This window comes from Anomaloglossus baeobatrachus, chromosome 1 (assembly GCF_048569485.1).
Source record: "Anomaloglossus baeobatrachus isolate aAnoBae1 chromosome 1, aAnoBae1.hap1, whole genome shotgun sequence".
Classification (NCBI taxonomy): domain Eukaryota; kingdom Metazoa; phylum Chordata; class Amphibia; order Anura; family Aromobatidae; genus Anomaloglossus; species Anomaloglossus baeobatrachus.
Window position 1 is genome coordinate 743432 of NC_134353.1, and position 21022 is coordinate 764453.

Consider the following 21022-nt stretch of genomic DNA (forward strand, 5'->3'; position numbering starts at 1 on the left):
GTTGCGGATGGGGGCCACTGCAGGGGCTGCTCGGATCTGGGTTCGTTACTGCGGCTCAAGTGGTGACCGAACCCAGGTTCACATGGCCGTCCGTCCTCACAACCGTAGGAAGGGATTATTTACAGGGGATTGATGTGTCGGTGACGCCACCCGTGGGTTGCGGTGAGGTATTGGTAGCACCGCCGCTGCCTGGTGATGGGGCGCCCGGGGCTGATGGAGCGAGGCAGCAAGGTGGGATCCCCTCCATGGGTAGGGGAGGTGTTGTCCCGGGGCCCAGATACACGGGAGTATTAGCTGCTGGAGGTGCCGTGCCGGGTTGGACCGGGGATCAATAGTGTACTCACAGTTCAAAGAATCACACACAAGTCCAATAGTAAATCAAGTCCCACACCCGAGTGTAGCAAACAGGGGTCCCTTCCTCCTGCACACAGAAAGGAAAAATCCTGCTCACAGATCAGATTAAATAACAAGGGGGCTTGCAACCGTCCTCGTCCTAGGGTCTAGGTACCCCGACTGTGCACGGCCTCCGGACCGAATTCCCGCTGTCGGCACCGGCGGTCTACAACCCTGCCCTGGACAACCTTAGGTCTCCCGCCTATGGTCCTGCCTTCCGTTTGCCACCTAGTCAGGTAGTCCAGGGGCCCCTACCCCTGACTCCACTGTCAACGGTCAACTTCTCCTTTCTCAGTCCCAGACTGAACTGCCCTTCAACTTCCACTTAACTCGACTGAACTCAAGTCTTCTGTTCCTGCCCCTGACACCTCAGGATCCCTAGGTGGGCGCTCGCATCCACCTGGTCTCGCCCACTGGTGTGTCCCTATTGTCCTGAGGGGGTAGCTAGGCTTTAATGGCTGTGTGTTGTACCTGGGTGTGGGTTTTTGTGTTGGAATCAAGGAGGGTGGACTACTTCTGTGACTACCTGGTTTTGCCAGGGCGTCACACTGGCAGCGATTGAAATTTCAGCATCTACATTCTGATATCTAAATCTGTGCTCCTGCCACAAATAGCATAGAAATACTGATTGATAATTATGTGCTCCTGCCACAGTAACTCAGCAGAGATAAAAATATTTGGTTACTTGTGTTGCCTCCAGCACATATATATCACTGGAGATAAATACTGATACACTGATAACTGTGACCATTTCGAAAAATTAGGGGCAGACACCATGAAAGTGGCATCAATGGCCCCAGAGTGCCCATAGTGTCGTGCAGCAGTCAGGCGTGGGCCATGCACCAAACAGGATCTGGGCCAACATTTATAGTTTTCAAATTAATTTTAAATGAAGTGGTGGATGAGTGACAGGTATAGGCCTGGTGCATTGAGACCCCTGCCAGTACAGGCAACACACAACATGCTGACCCAACTTGGAGGCTCCACATTTAAAAAAAAATTAGGGGCATTAATTGCCACAAAGTACAAATAGTATAATGACGTACAATGGAAGCATGGGATGGTGCCTAAAAAAGGGACAGGGCCTGGCCCAGCATTTCTACCTTCTATATTGATTAGTAAGAGGTACATCAGTATGAGGTGTAGGCCTGGTGCTCTGAGACCCCTTCCACTATTGACAACACACAAAAAAAGAGACCCACTGTTCCCTGTGGATGCCCAGCTGTGACCTGTGGATGCCCCGCTGTGACCTGTGGATGCCCAGCTGTGACCTGTGGATGCCCAGCTGTGACCTGTGGATGCCCAGCTGTGACTTGTGGATGCCCAGCTGTGATCTGCGGATGCCCAGCTGTTCAGGTCACCCCCAGCCATGTATCTAATCCATCATCTGGGATACAACTCTCACACTCATCTCATTTGGACTTCTTGTATAGGAGTCATATTACACCACCACTCCTATAGAAATAGATGGCACAGTCACACAGTATACCACTGCTCCCATGGAAGTGTATGGAGCAGGGCCACACATCTAACCCCACCTTGTGTTATACACTACACTGATCCATATATCTAGCCACAGCATGTGATAGTCTACATATGCAATCCATGTGACACAGCTGTCAAGGGAGGAATTTGGTTGAAGACTGCTAACGGAGTCTTCGTTTGGGATATCCAGAGACGGTGCCATATTAGCTGTATATCAGTGCCAATATATCAATATATATATAAGACAATGAACACACAGACGTGCTCTCTCTTTCAGCATCCATTCAGAATCCATACCTAGTATTTTAGATTAAGGAAAATCATTGAATATATTCATATGAGTTAGTAGGAGACAAAAACATTTGTAAATGGTTAGATTACATTAACCAAACCACATTTTTGGGTCTATGAAATGGCTGAATTAAGTATTTTAGATTACTCAATTCGTACCCTCAACAGTCCCCCCTTGACTCACTTCTGCCATTTCCAAATACTAAGGGTACTGTGTTCCCTTAGGAAAAGAGGAAGAAAGATCTGTTGGGTAATCCTGCCTGATTGAACGTTGAGACATGGGTGGACTTTCCCATGTCTCAAGGCTCTCTAAGACCTCTCTTCTAACTGTTTCGGCAATGATGGTTTGGGACTGTACAGGTCTTTTTGTAAAGGATAAATATGAGCAGGACGCTCAGTGCAGCTCCGGTGGATCGACCCTTCTGCAATGCGGGGCGTGAATCCATGTTGTCCTGCCGTTGAGCTTTATCGAAATTTCTGTGTCCTTTTAGGATTAATCAGTCTCCTGACTGAAAACCATATACTACTAACTCTGATTTAGGATCTGGAATTAGAAAATACACTTGTTTATTTCTCTAATTAGTCAATCATATGAAAATTATACGTGCTTTGCGCTAGACCAAAAACAAACATTTTACATTGGAACCTGTTTATTACTAAAGAGAAACAAAACACACACTAAAGAGAAACAAAACACGCATTGGTTTACAACTTATTAGTTTGTTTTTTTTACATACCACTTGCATTATGTGGATTTTCAGCAATGACGTCGTTTTCTGCACTGGAAAGCCTCTGACCAGACCTGGAAAGAAATCTACACGACACGCACAGACTTGCATACAACATGCTCATGATATACATCTATAATCAGTTTGCAGTCTCTAAGAATGGGTAGAGCAAGTGCAGGGTGTTTCTACGGACTCTTTACAGTTTTTCCTCATTGTTTTAAGAACGTGTTTCACAAGACCGGGTGAGTTTGCCTACCTGGGTACTGAACCCTGGCGTCACCAAAGTGCACACTGATATCCAACTTTCACAGATGTTAGTCCATGTTACTTGGGCCATCATTAAGAAGAGATCTCTTGGCAGAGAAAGCTTACCGCCCTTCAGCCACAGACCTTCCTCAGTCAGCTGGCTCCCTGCATCTCGCACTCCACTCCTTATTGGTTCTCTTGATCCTGTAGGGATTTAAGAACACAAGGAGTGACAGAAGTCACTGACGTGACCGGTGTCACCGAGGCATGGTCTTTATGCATGGTAAAGGACTCCTCAACTCTACGCCCATTCACTGCTTCTTGGTCAGATGCACCTGTGCGGGGATCTCCATCCGATTCCATCAGCTCAGATCTAGACTTTCTTTTCGGCGTACCTAGCTTATTTGACAGGAAAGATCTACATCCTACATACATTTTGACTATCTTACCTACCTCTGCTCTACCCATCTAGAGAGGCACATACGTCACTTCCTCCTGTACCGATAGGAGGGGAGGGAGTGGGGGGCATGGCTTGAGCTTGATGGCAAGCAGACGTGCTCTGTAGGAGCTCTTGCAGGCTGAGGTGGCAAATAACATAGCAAAACCCACCTGGCACTCTCTAACATGCCGGGGAAGAGAGGCACAGCACCACAGACCGGACCACCGGCCCTGAGAAGCAGCAGCGCAGCAGTGGATCGTCTGTTCAAAGGGAGGAAACTTTCTCCGGTCTCCAGGCCAGCTCCAGTAATGGCGCCTGCATCCATGAGGCAGGTGCCTGCAGCTACAGCAGCCGTCAGTGGTGGCAGCGGGACAGAAGTGGCGGTGGCGATGCATGGCATGCAGGTACAGGGCGGTACTGTCAGAGATCAGCTGGGACCGAAATCTCCGCTTTCGTCACAGAGACCAGTGGTGCAGGGGTATACAGGAGGTGAGGCTGCTGCACAGAATACTCAGAAGGAGGGGGGCGGTGGAGTTCAGGCCCCACAGCAGAGCTTAATGGGCCAGGCTGGTGAAGAGAGCAGGAGTCTGGGCACTGATGGAGATATGCATGGGGGTAATGAAAGCAGGGCCTCCCAGGCATGTCAGGAGTTGTCAGGCTCCCAAAGCAGTCAATACCCACACAGTCAGGGAAACCAAAATGGAGGTCAGATCACACAAGGAGTTAACCCAGGAAGCTCCACTGTGGATACAGAGCGCATCCTGCAGCTGCTGGCTGCTCTCCCCACCAAACATGACCTGGACAATCTAGTTACTAAAATGGAGGTGGCACATGAGAGGGCTCTGTCCATTGTGAAAGGGGACATTGATGCTCTGGATACACGCACCACTGCAGTGGAGAATGATGTGTTTACGCTATTTGAAAGAGTTAACACACCGGAGCAAAATCTATCCAAATCCAATACACACCTGCAAAATGTCGCCATCTTGTTAGATGATCAAGAAAACAGGGGGAGGCGAAATAATATTCGTTTGAAAGGCATCCCAGAAGAGATAGCAGCAGCAGCCCTCCCTAAGTCTGTAGCTTTAATTTTCAACAAAGTGATGGGAGCTGCAGAGGACTCCACTTATGTGATCGACAGAGTCCACAGAGTGTTCCGCCAGGGGCCGGATGACACAGCACAGCCGAGAGATGTTCTGTGCAGACTGCATTACTACACGGATAAAGAAGCCATACTGAGGAAGGCATGGGTCCATGGAACCGTCTCTTACGAAGGGTCGGAAATCAAGCTTTTTCCTGACATATCAGCCACAACCCTGTATATGAGGCGTCAGCTCCTCCCTATTCTACAAAAAATTAAAGAGAAAGGAGCATCTTACAGATGGGGACATCCATTTCACCTAATAGTATGCCACAATGGAGACCAATATCTGCTGAAGCGGCCGGAGGAGGTGGAGGGTCTCTTCCAATTTCTTGATACACCGGCAGTAGAGATCCCTAACTGGCTACATATGGACAGACCCGCCGGGTTACCCCAAAGAAGAAGAGGAGGTGGACGCCGCCGTGCAAACCCTCAGAAGAGTTCCAGAGATCCCAAGCCGACCGGAGAATCTTCCCAGGAGGAGCCAGATTGAAGACTTGGGTCTGATTGCTGTTTTCTATCTTGTGGTGGGGGGAGCGGGAGATGTATGAGGATGGCCCCTTATAGGCCGGACGCGATCATCATAAATATTGGGTTAATTGCTACTTGAAATGTATTTATCTCTTTTCTTGGGTGGGAGGGAAAGAGGTGGAAAGATTATTATTCCCCCTCTATGCTCTCTTTTATCCGTTTGTGTTCCTCCCTTTTCTCTCTTTTTCCTCTGTCTTTTCTCTCTCTCTTCCCTCTCTTTCTCCTCTCTCTTCTTGCTCCTCCTTTTCTCTCTCGTCCCTTTCTCTTTCTTCTTTCTCTCTGTGCTCCGTCGTTTCTCTTTTGCCCCTTTTTCTCTCTTCCTCCACTCTCTCTCTTCTTTATCTTTTTCTCCCCTTTCTTCCCCTTTTCTCTCTTTCGCTCTCCCTTTCACACCCCCTCTCTTTGTCGCTCTCTCCCCCTGAGGAGGTCTCACATGGACCCTTCAATTGATAATGTTGATGGATAGTCTGATAAGCGTGTTGTTCTTCTAAGAAATGTGCCTCTCACTGCCCTGTCGTGTAACGGGGAGGTGAGACGTGGGTTTTCAGTTCACTATAATATTGTCATTTCTGCCTCGAGCTTGTTTAGCTTTTGCCCTTGGTCTTCCACGCACCCCAAGGGTGGTTCTCCCATCTGGAGAGCACCAGGTCTCTAAGTTCTTCAGAGACTGCATAGTTTTATTGTGTGAAACTTACTGGCCATTCCTTTAGGCCAGCTGTTACTGTTCATATCTTCTGTCTGCTAATTCTTATCGCTTTTTTTTTTTTTCTCTCTCTGCTCTTTCTTCTTTGCTGCTAGTTCTTTTTTCTACCTGATTCTTGATCCCCCCCCTCCCACCCGATCCTTTCCCCACTTTCCCGTATCCGGTCAGTGTTTTGTAGGGGGTCCAACACTGTTTCTGACCCAACATGCATAAACCAGGGAACTCTGAGGTGAAATGTGGGACATTGAATGTGAAAGGTTTACATAGCCCGGGTAAGAGGTCTATCCTGGCAAATACGTTAAAAAAACGGGGGTCCAAATTGCTTTCCTGCAAGAAACGCATATGTGCAAACATAAACCGTTTAAATTGACATCACGCTGGTTCCCTGAGGCGTATCATAGCTTCTCGCCAGACCCGAAGTCCCGAGGTACTAGTATTCTTGTCTCGTGCTCTATCCCTTGGGAATTCATGGACTCTTGCAGTGATGACAGGGGACGGCTATTGTTGGTGAAGGGCAGGATCGCTACGCATATTTACACATTAGCTTCTATATACCTCCCCAATGTGGGGCAAATTGATACCCTGGCCGGATTTGTTGAAACTATGGAGGATTTCGTGGAGGGGGACACTCATTATGGGGGGGGATTTCAATATCGCTCTAAACCCAGCTCAGGACACCTCCTCGGGGGCCTCTGCACATCCTACATCAGCCCTCCGCAGGCTGCGGTGCTTATTACATGAGCAGCAGCTCGTGGACACATGGAGATTGTTGCACCCGACTGACATTGACTACTCTTTCTATTCAAATGCACATGGTGTATACTCCAGCCTTATTCAAAGTCCGGGACGAGCTACGGAAATTACTTAACAGCAAGGCAAAAGGGGTCCTTAATAGATGCCGTAGACATTTTTATGAATACGGGAACAAGTGTAGCAAGACATTAGCGAGAGCACTCAGACAACAACAGGCGACAACCTTTATATCAAAAATTTCCCCTACACACCCTCAGGGTTCAATATTACATTCTTCGGCAGAAATTGCGGAGACGTTCCAAAAATTCTATGCATCCTTATATAATTTAGAGACACATGACCCCACTTTGTCAAAATCATCTATTAAAAGTAAAATTTCAGAGTACATCAGAGAAGCAAAAATGCCGCGGTTGACAGACTCCGAGATAGCCGCATTGGAAACTCCAATTTCAAATCAAGAGCTGGTGGACGCAATAGGGTCATCCAAATCGGGAAAGGTGCCTGGGCCTGATGGACTCCCCCTCGTATACTACAAAAAACTTAAGGAGATTATATCCCCACACCTCCTGTCATTTTTCTACGATTAACTTGTGAAATTCATAGACTAAATGACAGACATTTCTGATTTTCTGTTTCTCTCTATTAAAAGACCTTGCACATTCTACACGTGAATTCTCAAGTTCACACTCCCCGTAAAGGCATACCCAAAGCTGCTCTACATTAGAAATATCTGAATAAGTGAACTGAAGTTTACTTTGCTTAACATAAGAAGAGATAAAATCCATTTTCTTACCTGAAATGATCAGATGATCTCATAGATGATCCTCTAAGACTCGACTCACCTTGTTCAGCATGTCCAATACTCCTTATGGACTGACTTATTCTTTCTCGCTCAAAGACAAGTCAAAGGTTAACTTCTGTGGCTTTGTAAAGTCTTTAAAGTTCATTTAAAAAAAACATTCATGCAACTTGACTTATACGTATTTCCTGGGTTCTGCGTGATTTTTATAAATTGTCGATTCCTGATCCTTTGCAGGAGATACTTATTACTTCTGACCCCCTTATGCAAAGTGAAGGAAGAAGTACAAAAAATGTAAAAAATCACGAATGGCTGGCTCTCCAAAATGTTAAAAATATACTCTTAACCCCTTAACAACCCATGACGTACTAGGTACGTCATGGATCGTGTGCCGGTAAGCCCCGCCCCCTGCCGCCGGCGAGACGCGCACATATCAGCTGTTATCAACAGCTGATATGTGTGCCTGCTAGCCGCGGGTGGAATCTTGGCAGCGATATGTATATGGGCGCCGCCATGACAGTGACTTACCCTGCCCCCACCGGAAGTCACGTGACATGATCACGTGACTTTCGGCGGTTGCCATGGTAGCACAGGGTCATGTGATGACGCCTGTAGCTAACATGAGTCACTTCCTCTCAATGCCGGAATACAGCCGGCATTGAAAGTGAAGCAGCAAATCTGCAGTTCTCAGCTCTGTAGCTGAGATCTGCAGATAGTGCAGAGCGATCGGATTGCTGATCGCAATAGCCCCCTAGGGGGACTAGTAAAATAAAAAAAAAAAGTAAAAAAAAAGTTTTAAAAAATTAAAAAAAATAAAAAAAACCTAAAAGTTCAAATCACCCTTCTTTCACCCCATTGAAAATTAAAGGGTTAAAAAATAAAAAATACACACCTATTTGGTATCACCACGTTCAGAAATGCCCGATCTATCAAAATATAAAATCAATGAATCTGATCAGTAAACGGCGTAGCGGCAAAAAAAATTCCAAACGCCAAAATTACGTTTTTTGGTCGCCTCAAATTTTGCGCAAAATGCAATAACAGGCGATCAAATGTAGCATCTGCGCAAAAATGGTACCGTTAAGAACGTCAGGTCGAGACGCAAAAAATAAGCCATCACTGAGCCTCAGATCCTGAAAAATGAGAACGCTACGGGTTTTGGAAAATGGCGCAAAACGTGCGCCACGTTTTTTGGACAAGCTTGTGAATTTTTTTTAACCCCTTAGATACAAGTAAACCTATACATGTTTGGTGTCTACAAACTCGCACCGACCTGAGGCATCATACCCACACATCAGTTTTACCATATAGTGAACACTGTGAATAAAATATCCCAAAAACTATTGTACAATCCCACTTTTTTTTGCAATTTTTCCGCACTTGGAATTTTTTTGCCGTTTTCCAGTACACTATATGGTAAAACTTATGGTTTCATTTAAAAGTACAACTCGTCCCGCAAAAAACAAGCCCTCATATGGCAAGATTGATGGAAAAATAAAAAGTTACGCCTCTCGGAAGAAGGGGAGCAAAAAACAAAAACGCAAAAACGGAAAGTGCCCGGGGGCTGAAGGGGTTAAATATATTTTTCTTTAAATACGCGATAAGACGCATGAAAAATGGACTACAAAATGTGTAAAAAATAAAGTTTATATCTGATAAAAATGATTGCTAAATTATAAAGTTGCAGTTCAGTTACAGAAAAGAAAAAAAAATATACTGCATTAGCTTACGTAAAAGAGTTCAATGAGTCCATACTAATCAATAGAAAATCTTCATCCATCTCTCCTTGGATCCTGAATGGTAAGGCAGGGGTGATATACTGTAGCTTTTCAGCATGTGTTCATCTTGCAGCCTGGAAGGATTCTGGGACAGCTAACGACGTGCAGGAGCAGGAGTAGCCCCCTCCATCGTGTCATGTTATATGACAACTGTTCAAACCATATAGGGAAATTACTGCTGGACGCATGTCACATGGTGTAATCTCTAGAAGCTTCCAGATGGAAGGATATATATATACCATGTCAGCACTTATGTATATTCAATATGGATATCTTAATATTTATTCCTTATAAGATCTTTATCAATAAACTATGCCCTCCAACATAAACAGAACTGTGAACATATATGTCCTACTATAAAATGTTTGATAACTAGATGCATTAATTTTAATGTTTTAACAATCTCTCAAATAATCCACCCAGATCAGGCGGGGTTTATGGCGGGTCGTGAGGCACGTGATAACACAGTTAAGGCCATTAATTTGATATATAAAGCTAAAATTTGGGGTCTACCCTCTATCCTGCTGTCAACTGATGCCGAAAAGGCTTTTGATAGAGTGGATTGGACCTTTATGGAAGCCACGCTCGGGTGTCTGGGGTTGAGAAGTGGAATGATGGGTTGGATCATGTCTTTATACTCGGTACCCTCGGCGAGAGTCCGAGTGAATGGGATTCTGTCGGACCCATTTAAAATATCTAATGGCACCCGTCAGGGATGTCCGCTGTCTCCCTTAATCTTCATCTTGACGCTAGAACCCTTCCTCAGACACGTACGAGCCAACTCAGATATTGCGGGTATTGGGGTGGGCCATGTTACGCACAAAGTAGCTGCATATGCGGACAATCTCCTGTTTTTCGTGTCAGCCCCCAGGATCTCCCTGCCCAACTTAATGAGGGAATTCCGGAGATACTCCAGTTTATCAAATTTCAAGATCAATTTCACGAAATCTGAGGCCCTTAACATAAATCTCTCATCCAAAGAGGCGGAAGAGTTGAAGGGATCGTTTAATTTCCGATGGGCATCCCAATCTCTAAATTACCTGGGGATACAGCTGACTGGGGATCTCGGTCTGCTCTACTCTTAGAATTTCCCATCTCTGCTGTCTTCCATTAGGCTGGACTGTGACAGATGGGGGAAATCATTATTCTCTTCGTTTGGCAGAAACCAGATTTACAAAATGAATATCTTACCTAGAATTCTATATCTACTACAGGCGCTCCCAATCAAAATACCCTCAGGATTTTTCAAATCTCTGGAGTCCATTCAGTCCTCCTTCATTTGGGCAGGTAAATCGGTACGAATAAAAAGAGCTATCTTGCACAGGACCAAGTGTAGTGGGGGTATTGGGCTGCCAGACATGAGAAGGTATCATTTAGCAGGTCATCTAACTAGAATGATTGATTGGTATAGGAACGGGTCTCAAAAGGCTTGGATACAAATTGAGCAGTCCTTTTCCCCAATTCCCCTCAACAAATTGCCATGGGTGCTCTCGGAGGTCCCTGCAAGCTTGAAAACACATCCAACTTACGGGTCAACTGTGACATACTGTAATACGGGGAAGGTGCAATCAGAAATGTTACCCAGGCAATCGAGCTTGACGCCAATCATGAGCCATCCTGCCTTTGAGCCAGGCAGAGCGGATCCAGTTTTTCAGTCTTGGGTTCGGGGCGGGGTGGATCGGGTAGAGGACTTTGGAAACCGGGACACCTGGCCGTCGGTAGAGGGATTGGCAGCTAAACAGGATCCCATCTCACTTGGTCATTGGAGATGCTTGCAACTGGCACACTTTTTCAGTAGCCTTCCAGCCAGATCCCTCTTTCAGCGACCCAAGACACAGTTTGAACAAATATGTATGGGACCAGGCACGATACGGCATTCTCTTTCGGCAGTATATTCGCTCCTATCTTCGCCCCCGGACCAACAAATCCCCCCTTTTGCTTCACAGTGGGAACGGGATCTGGGAATCCATATGACACCAACACAGTGGGAAAGGGTCTTCAGATTGGCGCACACATCCTCCATCAGCTCCAGGTATCAAGAGGCTAGCTACAAGCTGCTAACCAGATGGTACAGAGTACCTTCGAGGTTACATGTGATGTTCCCAACGGTTGATCCCATATGCTGGCGGTGTGGCACAGCAGAGGGCAACATTCTACACGTGTTCTGGGAATATGAGGCGATCCGGCCCTTCTGGGTGGAGTGTCTGATATCATTTCACGGGTGACGGGTGGAGAGGAGGAATTGGGACCTGCTGCCGCCCTGTTACATCACTGCGGGACTTCTGAAAAAATATACAAAAAATCTTTGAGGAAATTCCTCATCATGGCGGCGAGAGTGTGCATCCCAGAGAGATGGAGGAGCATGGCACCCCCCTCGCTGGTTCAATGGATCAATAAGGTCAATGACCTCATGTATATGGAGGATCTAACTTCATCATTACACGACTCATATGAGAAATTTTGGGCCACGTGGAGGGAGTGGATGGACTTCCAGCACTCGGAGGACTATGGTGCTCTGGTGGGCAGTGTTGAGGCGGCTGAGGGAACCACAGAAGATAATACATAAGCGGATCCCCAGACCCCCCCCACCCCTTGTTACCCTCACCTGGCCCCTCCACCTCCCAGCCCCCCCACCCCCTCTCCTCCTTTTCCCCAGTTTCTCACTCTTTTCTATTCTTTGTTTTATTACTCTTGCTTTCTTTTCTGGTCTTTTCCTCTTTCGCTTCTTACTATTCTTGGTGAGTTACGTATGTTACCTGTTAAATGTGAATTTATTATTTTATTGAAAAAGCTAGATGGAACCCTGAATGTCTATACACCTGAAAGGGGGCATTTGCGGGAACATTTTTTGTCATGATGTAAAAATGCAAAGTGTGCCTTATGTCCTATTTTTTGGTGTGTTGAATGTATCTTACAAAGGTCTATTTGATCTTAAGAACTGTTACGTGTATTGTTAAAGGATTACATTTATAAATAAAAGAATTTAAAAAAAAAAGGAGGGGAGGGAGTGGCCTAAATTTAGACTACCTCATGTTGTGCAAACCGTAGCATATCCAGAGCAGAATCGACCACCATCTGGTTTCATCTATAAAAACAAAAACTAAAAGAAATATGCATTAGATCATTTTTATAACAGACATGTTTCATAGTAGTCTAATAAACATGACACAACTGTTGCAAAAGAAAAGCCTGCTTTAAAGCCTCTCCAATATGTCTGCTGTGCCTTTTACTGCTGGAAAAATATAATAGATATCTACTTTTCCCCCCTTTTTATGTTTTGTTTTTATATACTATTTTGGCAAAATGTACAAAAGAAAGGAAAGTAATCAATATTGGCAGTTTGTAAGCAAAAATAATACAAAACAAAAACATAACCATAAAAACAAAAAAAAAAAAACCTAACTTGTATATTTTAAGAAATATACTTTCCCCTGCAAAATTAATTTAATTATTTAGGTATTAGTAGAATACTATTGATAATCTCCTGTCAAATTTTGAACTGTAAGAATTAAATAAAATCTACTTTACTAGCTGGAGAAAGCACTTGTTAGTATATAAAATACATATAGTCCTGCAAATCTCTGCAGAAGCCATTTTTTTTTTTTCCTCTTTTCCTCTCTCTACGTCGTCAGTTTTTTTTTGTGTTTTTTTTGTGATAAGCAGCAGGTTATAATGAGTACACTCTCCCACACATCTCCACAGGTTTATGGCCCACTACCTCTCCTTCAGGGTGCACGATGTTAGAATGGCTGGTGGGAAAAACAGATACAAGAGGGGCCATGGACAGAACATTTATTACAATCACAGTAAATAACCTTCACTACAGACACATATATCACAGAAACTGTAAGATTGATGGGGTGGAATGAAAGGCATCATTAGAGCAGGTAGCTTGGGACTGGAAATCACTGCAGCAAAAGGGCAAACAGTCCGGGGCTCCCTTCTGTATCACTAGGGAAGGTTGGGGCATACTCGTGGGTGCAGCCCGGACTGTGGGCAGTATCTTGGAAAATCTCCTGTGACTGATTTAAAGGGATACTGTGATACTCTGGGAAAAGGCACACCTGACTTCAGGTAGATCATTACTAAATCTACAGGGAACACCTTTATTATAGATTTGTATGCTGTAAATGTTGGTTACGGTTTCGAGGGTACCTGGCCAAACACTGAGATTTGCGGGTGTGACACTTTCTTTGATAGTGACCGAGCTGACCACAACGCCAACAATTCTGTTGCTGGCTCTGCTGGTTTTCTTGATTTGGAGCTATGAATACGGGGTTTGGACCCTGTTGGGGCATGGGCTGTGGCGGGGGCTGCACCGGCGCATTTGTATACACCAATTGATCTTGAGCCCATCTTTTTAAAGCGGCACAATACTGTTGCCCACTTTGGAAAGTGGTGTCATCAGTGCCTGGGGGCATTGTGAGATGGGGCTCCATTAAGGGCCAAAAACTGTCTCCTGCTTTTATCTTGGTGACATTAACTAGGTCCTTCTGAGCAGCTGAGTATAACTGGTGGACCTGTAGCATCTTCCTATAAAATCGCATAGGGTTAATTTCGGGATCTGGTAGGCAGGGGATTAATGCCGCTGACTGGATGGGGTTGAAAGGGACATATTTAAATGAGAGCTGTTCCTCGTCAGGTTCGGGGTAAGGCTCACTATATGTCCTAGGGGAAAAAGGGGGATCCAAGGGGAGGGGATTGGTAACTGGGGAACGTGACGCCAGATTGGCCGGTGAGGGGAGAGACGGCATTGCAGGTATAGGATAGACCAGGGGTATGGGTGTGGAAGGGGTTAAGGGATGCTGTCTAGTGGGTGGGGCTGCAGCATCTGTGAATAATTCCGGAGCTTGTCCAGAATTAGGCTGCGAAATAGCAACAAAACAACCTTCCTGAGTTGCCCCTAAAACCATCCTCAGACTTGGGTGACCTATAGGAAAACACAACATCTCCTCGCTCAGCCTCTACTTTGACCTCAATATATCCTTCTAATAGCAATATCTACGTTATTCTGTTAAACAATTCAGCATCAATCAACAATCTCTTGTTACCTTCAGACCTCTCAACTTTCTGTCCAAACATTTTTGCTATCTTGGTGGTGTCTGGATTACACTAATATATGACTATGCGGTGTGCGTTACAGCCCGGCCAGAACTTAATCCTCCACCTCTATACTAGCTGCTCCCTCAGCTATATAGTAATAAGGGTATCCCGTGATATGGAGGAGGGGTACAAAATGTATTCCCTCCGGACTTGAGCAACTGTATCAAAATTAATGTCCTAATCCCAATCTTCAGCCACGGGAACCCCCTAATAAGGGTATCTCATGATATGGAGGAGGGGTACAAAAGGTATTCCCTCCGGAATTGAGCAACTGTATCAAAATTAATGTCGTAATCCCTATCTTCAGCCACGGGAACCCCCCGCGTCTTTAATTACCGACCGGGTGAGTATAACTAGCTATATCCAGCCACCACCATCTTTCCTGCCCTAACAACCATCCTCTGGATCCCGTGTGACACTCGATCCACACCTCAGGGCTGGGATCGTGCTCTGAGCCCCAGCGGGCACTACCCCTGAGTCACAATCAGGTACCTTTTTAACACCATAAGGACACACAGCCCGTCACTCCCTCGTCTCCAAGAACAACCACAACGGCAGTGGATACAAAATATGTAACACTCACCGAGGGTTGTAGGGGATCAGCCTGGTTGGAGCGGAGGGAGGTCTCAGTCCGTGACATCCAAACGATCGGTATTTGCAGGTCGGCAATGTGTCCTTGAAGGGGCTCCACGTTGGGTGCGCCAAAAAGTCAAGGGAGGAATTTGGTTGAAGACTGCTAACGGAGTCTTCGTTTTGGATATCCAGAGACGGTGCCGTATTAGCTGTATATCAGTGCCAATATATCAATATATATAAGACAATGAACACACAGACGTGCTCTCTCTTTCAGCCAGCATCACCAACTGACTCATGTATTCTATTGTTCAAGCATTAAACACATCACTTCAGCCTGAAAGATATTTACAAAAACGTCTCCATTTGCTCACACATACTGATAAAGAATAATTAGGGGGGAGTGCGTATGGGCAGCATTGGGAGAATGCATGAGATCATACATCATCCCAAATAGTACACTTTGAAGACGGTAAGCGACAATGAGATTCTGTAGACATGATACATGGGAGTATGGGATCACCCGCCTCATCCTACAAATACTACATTCCTTCTCCTGTGAATTTTACTGATAAGGCTCCCAATTAACTTAATGAATATCTCTTTTGTTCATATATACTTTGGCTAACTTTTTCAATATACAGCTTTGAATTATACTATAGGTCTGTGCAATTGCTACATAGACAGACAGATAATTATGCAACTACATCTACATTTTGATTATTTATATACACAGATATTCTTATTACGTTTGAACAAACATACTACAGCTCAGGCGACCTCCACACAGCGAGCAGCACCATTTAACAATCAAAGCTGCCAGCCGTCCTTCATGTTGCTGTCCATATGTCAGTATCACTTTGCAGTCACCAATAATGTCTCTGCACTGTGCAAAATAATACAGGAGATTGAAGTTTAGGATCAAAAACCCAGAAGGGAAGAGACATCAGCCACGAGAGAAGATCCTGTACATATTAACTGCAGACATAATGTGACCTAGCAGTACAATAGGTCACTAGGTACACTGATCACACTATACATTTTTTATATATACCATTAAAAAGTTTCATTTATTTTTAAATTAAAACAACTTTGCAATATTTAAGTGGATTGTTTTTGTTTAAGGGCCTTCTCTTTTACCGGAGTTGTCAGCAGGTGCTGATCATGCACAGTCCTGGTGGACGGGATAATAATAATAATTAATTAATAATAATAATTTTATTCATTTATATAGCGCTATTAATTCCATAGCACTTTACATACATTGGCAACACTGTCCCCATTGGGGCTCACAATCTAGAGTCCCTATCTGTATGTCTTTGGAATGTGGGAGGAAACCGGAGTACCCGGAGGAAACCCACGCAAACACGGGGAGAACATACAAACTCCTTGCAGATGGTGTCCTTGGTGGGATTTGAACCCAGGACCCCAGCGCTGCAAGACTGCAGTGCTAGCCACTGAGCCACCGTGCCGCCCCGATGACTGCTAAAGATGAGCGAACCTGTTTGATAAAGGTTCGCTAATTTCAAATTCAGTACGAGTCTTGAGGTGCTCGGTTCGGGCTCGGTGACCCTAGTACTTTTCCCAAAACTCGGTAATGTTCGTTTTTGTTCAATAACTGATCGAGTTTTCTAAAAATGCTTTTCTAATAACAAGTTATGCTTTTGGATAGGATTGTGGTGCTGTATGATGAATAGCCACTTTATCTTGTTTGGGCCTTATTATATTGGGTTATGGACTTGGTTTTATAAATTTAATTACACATTTTTATTATATGGTGTCTATTTCCTGTCTCCTCCAGTTTTTTTGTGTTGCCATCTGGTGTACCTTTCTGTTATTATACTCTTTACACCCTTTCTGTTATTACACCATTTACAATAAAGTTTACTGATTATTTTGGCTACTGTTTTTTTTTCTTGTAAATAGGTTTCATGAAATATATTATGTCTTTGGAGCCATCGCTCTTACCACCGCCTACAGTTATTGTTGATGGTAATTTAGCTCTTCAGGTGGCAAGAATTGTAGATTCTGGTTTTGTTTGTTGTTCTCTATGATTTTTGGTACGCTGTAAGGGTTATGGTCCAGAGGATAGGATGTGGGTACCAGCATCGGAAGTTAACACCAATAGGTTGGTGCATTCCTTCCATGAATCTCATCTGGACAAACCTGGTCCTGACAATCCAGAAATCCCTCGTAGAAGGGGGCTACTGTCATGAGTGCATTACAGTCTGATGTGATATTGGGAGGGGACCTGTGATCAGAAGGTCACAGTGTATTGTTGATCGCAGATCTGCTTTAGTGTCCGCTTGTTATTTACCCTGAGTTGGAGTGTATTGAATTCCATCCAGTACTGAAGGGGTTAAGGTTAATTTCTATCTTGCAGTGATCTAACAGGTAGTTATAACCTCAGCTGCAGCTACTCCCTTCCACTATAAATATCCTCCTCTCTCCTCACTCCTCTCTATGTCGGCTAGTACTCATTCCTATGCTGACCATATTGAAGGAGCTCGTCACTGAATAGCTGTGGTGTCATTTCTATTGCAGCTCTGAAGTTTCCTACAGAAGAATCCAAGGTTTGCTTTTTTGTGTGTCTTTCCCCATTTGTCTTACCTTCCTCGTGTTGTCTTATTGTAGTGGTGAAACTAACGTCTTACTGGCCTTCACTAGTCAGGATGAGTTCAGGGCCAGTGAGGGCATAGGCACATGACAGCCCATTCGGCAAGGACCCATCTAGAGACATTAGGGAGTGCAGGGTTCAGCCTGGTGGTGACCCCGCTTCCCTTTCCCTAGTGCAAGGATGACCTGTTGTATTGTTTCCCTGGTGTACCCTTTGTGATACGCTGCTCCCTGGGAGACCTCCCTGCCCCCGGGTGACACTACCCTGGTGTTCCCACTGTTTTGCACTGCTGGCCAGGAGTCCTCTCGTACTTGGCGTGGCACCTACAGTTACAGTGTGATATAAACACAATGGCAGCACTGATACCGGTAGAGTCACAGTGAGTTGATCCAGGGCGGCGACCATAGAATAAAACACAGTGAATGGTAGGATCCATGTTCTACAATCCTGGGCTCCTTGTGGTTGAAATCTGAGGCAGTGGCTATTTATCATTTGGGTTCTTTTCATTGATCTTTTTGACTGTTTAGGGTTTTTCTTTATTCTTGGGTGTTTTCTTTTTTTCTATTGGATGTTGTTCATTGGTATGCGGGTGTCGTGATTTGACAGGAAATTACTTAACTACGAGCCATGTTTTTATATAATCTATAGAAGGCAATGACTGAGGACCGTGAAATGCTAATGCTTCTTTCTATGGTCTTGGAAGGATTTTTCAAATGGATTTTAATAAATTGCAATAAAAGTGTGTGTGGGTTTTTAAGACCCTTTTGCCGGAATCTCTGTTTTTTATGTCTAGTTACCCCTTGTTTTTTTTCAGGACCATACCTTTTCACCTCTTGCTTGTCCCTCATTCTAGGACCAAGCACCACACCTCTGGTTCTGTTTCATGACCACTCATTCTTGCTAGGACTATGCCTCCTCATCTTTGGTCCTGCCACGTCATCCCCTCATTTTAGCACCATGCCTCTTAATGTCTACTTCTGTCTAGGATCATGCCCCCTCATTCTTGCTTGGACCATGCCTTCCCCTCCATAATTCCATGACCATGTTCCCTCACCACTGCTTCTATCTAAGACCATGCCATCTCACTCTTGCTTCTTTCTAGGACCATGCCATCTCAACACTCATTCTGTCTACTACCATGCCTCCACATCCATCATTTTAAGACCATGCTCCCTGTGGAGACACGGGGGTCAATGGGTGCTCTCGTCTGCTGGCCCGTCATCCTTCAGAATGACCGCATGAACCAGGGCTCATCCCGACTGAACGCCCAAACTCCTTACCCATGGGCAGAACTCTACACAGACAACACAGGGCACGGGAACCACAATAATTAGACATTATTGGATCTCAACAGTCAAAGGCATATAACACAAAACCATGCAATTCACACAATGTAACAGGCCTCAGAGTCTCACCCTTCCGATGGCTCACCAGGGATTAGAATATTTGTGCCTTTGTAGCTTCCAGGGCCACATACCCCGAACCAGCAGCACCCTGCTTTTGGCAGGCACCCACTGGGAACAGGATAGTTACAAGCATAGGAAGCTTCACATGCACAGCAAGGTCCGTAGCCAGTTACGAATCCTAGAATCCTTGGCGGTACTCCTGCACAATTTAATCTAGTTTCTGATCCCCCAAACCGATGCCGAGGTGCCTAGGCTGGGTAATGGCACTCTCAAGGGTTAATTTTCATAAATTTATATCAAAAGTCTAAAACATGTGACGTTTCAGCCACTAGGTGGCCTTCATCAGACAACTGGTATCATAAACTGGCCAAAATTGGAGTGTCAAGGCAGCGGTGTCCACGCTACGCAGCATAGCGGTGGACACCGCTGCCTTGACACTCCAATTTTGGCCAGTTTATGATACCAGTTGTCTGATGAAGGCCACCTAGTGGCTGAAACGTCACATGTTTTAGACTTTTGGAATAAATTTATGAAAATGAACCCTTGAGAGTGCCTTGTACCTATTTGATTTACTTACGGTTTGGAAACCAACAAGTGCACCTCAATATACCTCCACTATATTGGCTGTGCCTTATCCTTCTACAAACATAGGCTGGGTAATGGACTTCCAACCGGGATTAAAACCCCTAGATTGCAGCCATGTAGAAAAGAACCCCCTGGTGAATCCAACACTCTCTTTTTTAGATCTCCGGGGCACTCATTCCAGGGAATGTGGTCTCACCGGATTGGTGGAATAAGGTTGTGCTTTGATTGAGTGGCATTCCGATCCGCATAGTTAATTCTCCTGTATTATTCTACTCTGAGTGAGGTAGACAGAGAGGCTTAGGGGATTTACATTATATTAGCAATACACAACCTCAGACAATGGGCGGCTCAGATGAGTCCAGCAGAAAACAATGACAAACACGAATTACTACACAAAAGGGACCCATGTCTGGCCAAATTAAGAACATTAACTCCTGACAGACATTGAACAGGGCTGTATCTTCACACTCCTTCACTACTGTTTATGTTTAGCACCATGCCATCTCACCCCTGGTTCTTTCTAGGATTATATTACCTCACCACTGGTTCTGTTAGGATTATACCCCAATACCCCTTGTTCTACGACCATGCCTACCTCACCCCTGGTTCTGTTTAGGACCATGTCCCCTCACCCCTCATTTTGTGTAGGACCACGCCTCCTCATCTCTGGTTCTGTCTAGAACCATGCCTCCTTGCCCCTGTTTCTGTTTAGGATCACAACTCCTCACCCCTTGTTCTAGGACCTGTGAGATTGCACTCATTTCACACACTATATAATGGGAGTTGTTACTCACTTTGCTGCGATGCGAGGTAGCATAGGAACACAAACCATTTCAAAGTCCAGCAGCTTATTAACCCCTCAGTCAGGATATGTCCACAGATTTCAAGTCCATCTTAGTCGCCGTACGCCCGCAGCAGAGGTATGGCAGCCTCCACACACTGACTTCTGCCAGTGCCTACATGGGACCTTTCCCAGAGGTTCCTACCTACAGCACTCCTCATACTGGCTGCAGATCCTCCTGCCATGTGCCAAACAACCTCATTAAGACACATGTTTCAGACACACCCATAGGTGGGGTATGTAGATGGCCAGCCCCACCAATCTCTCCAGCCATTCATGATCCTGGCCCTGTAAATACTATATTAAAACATGTGTGGCACTAAAAGTACAAGCACAGGCTTAGAGGATCACACCACTTATGTGGTACATATCGGCCATTCACTATATAGCCAGTCGCTATCTCACAGACCATATAGTCCATATATACAAACACCTTGCATGCACACACTACGATTAATGATACATGAACTCCACTATTGTTGTAAAGCCATGAGATGCTTTGTGTTCTTTGATGAATGGGCGCTGAGGTACACCTTGACATGGCTGAATGTCTCTTATGCTCTTTCGCCACACAGTCCACATGCTCTCCCTGATGTATACTGTAAATCTT

At 45.0% G+C, this 21022-nt stretch overlaps 1 protein-coding gene across 2 annotated transcripts in view; it reads left to right on the forward strand.

Annotated features, from left to right (window-relative positions):
* Nucleotides 1-21022, forward strand: part of LOC142303719 (pepsin A-like) — a 263534-nt gene that overhangs the window by 203335 nt on the left and 39177 nt on the right. The window lies entirely within an intron of this gene.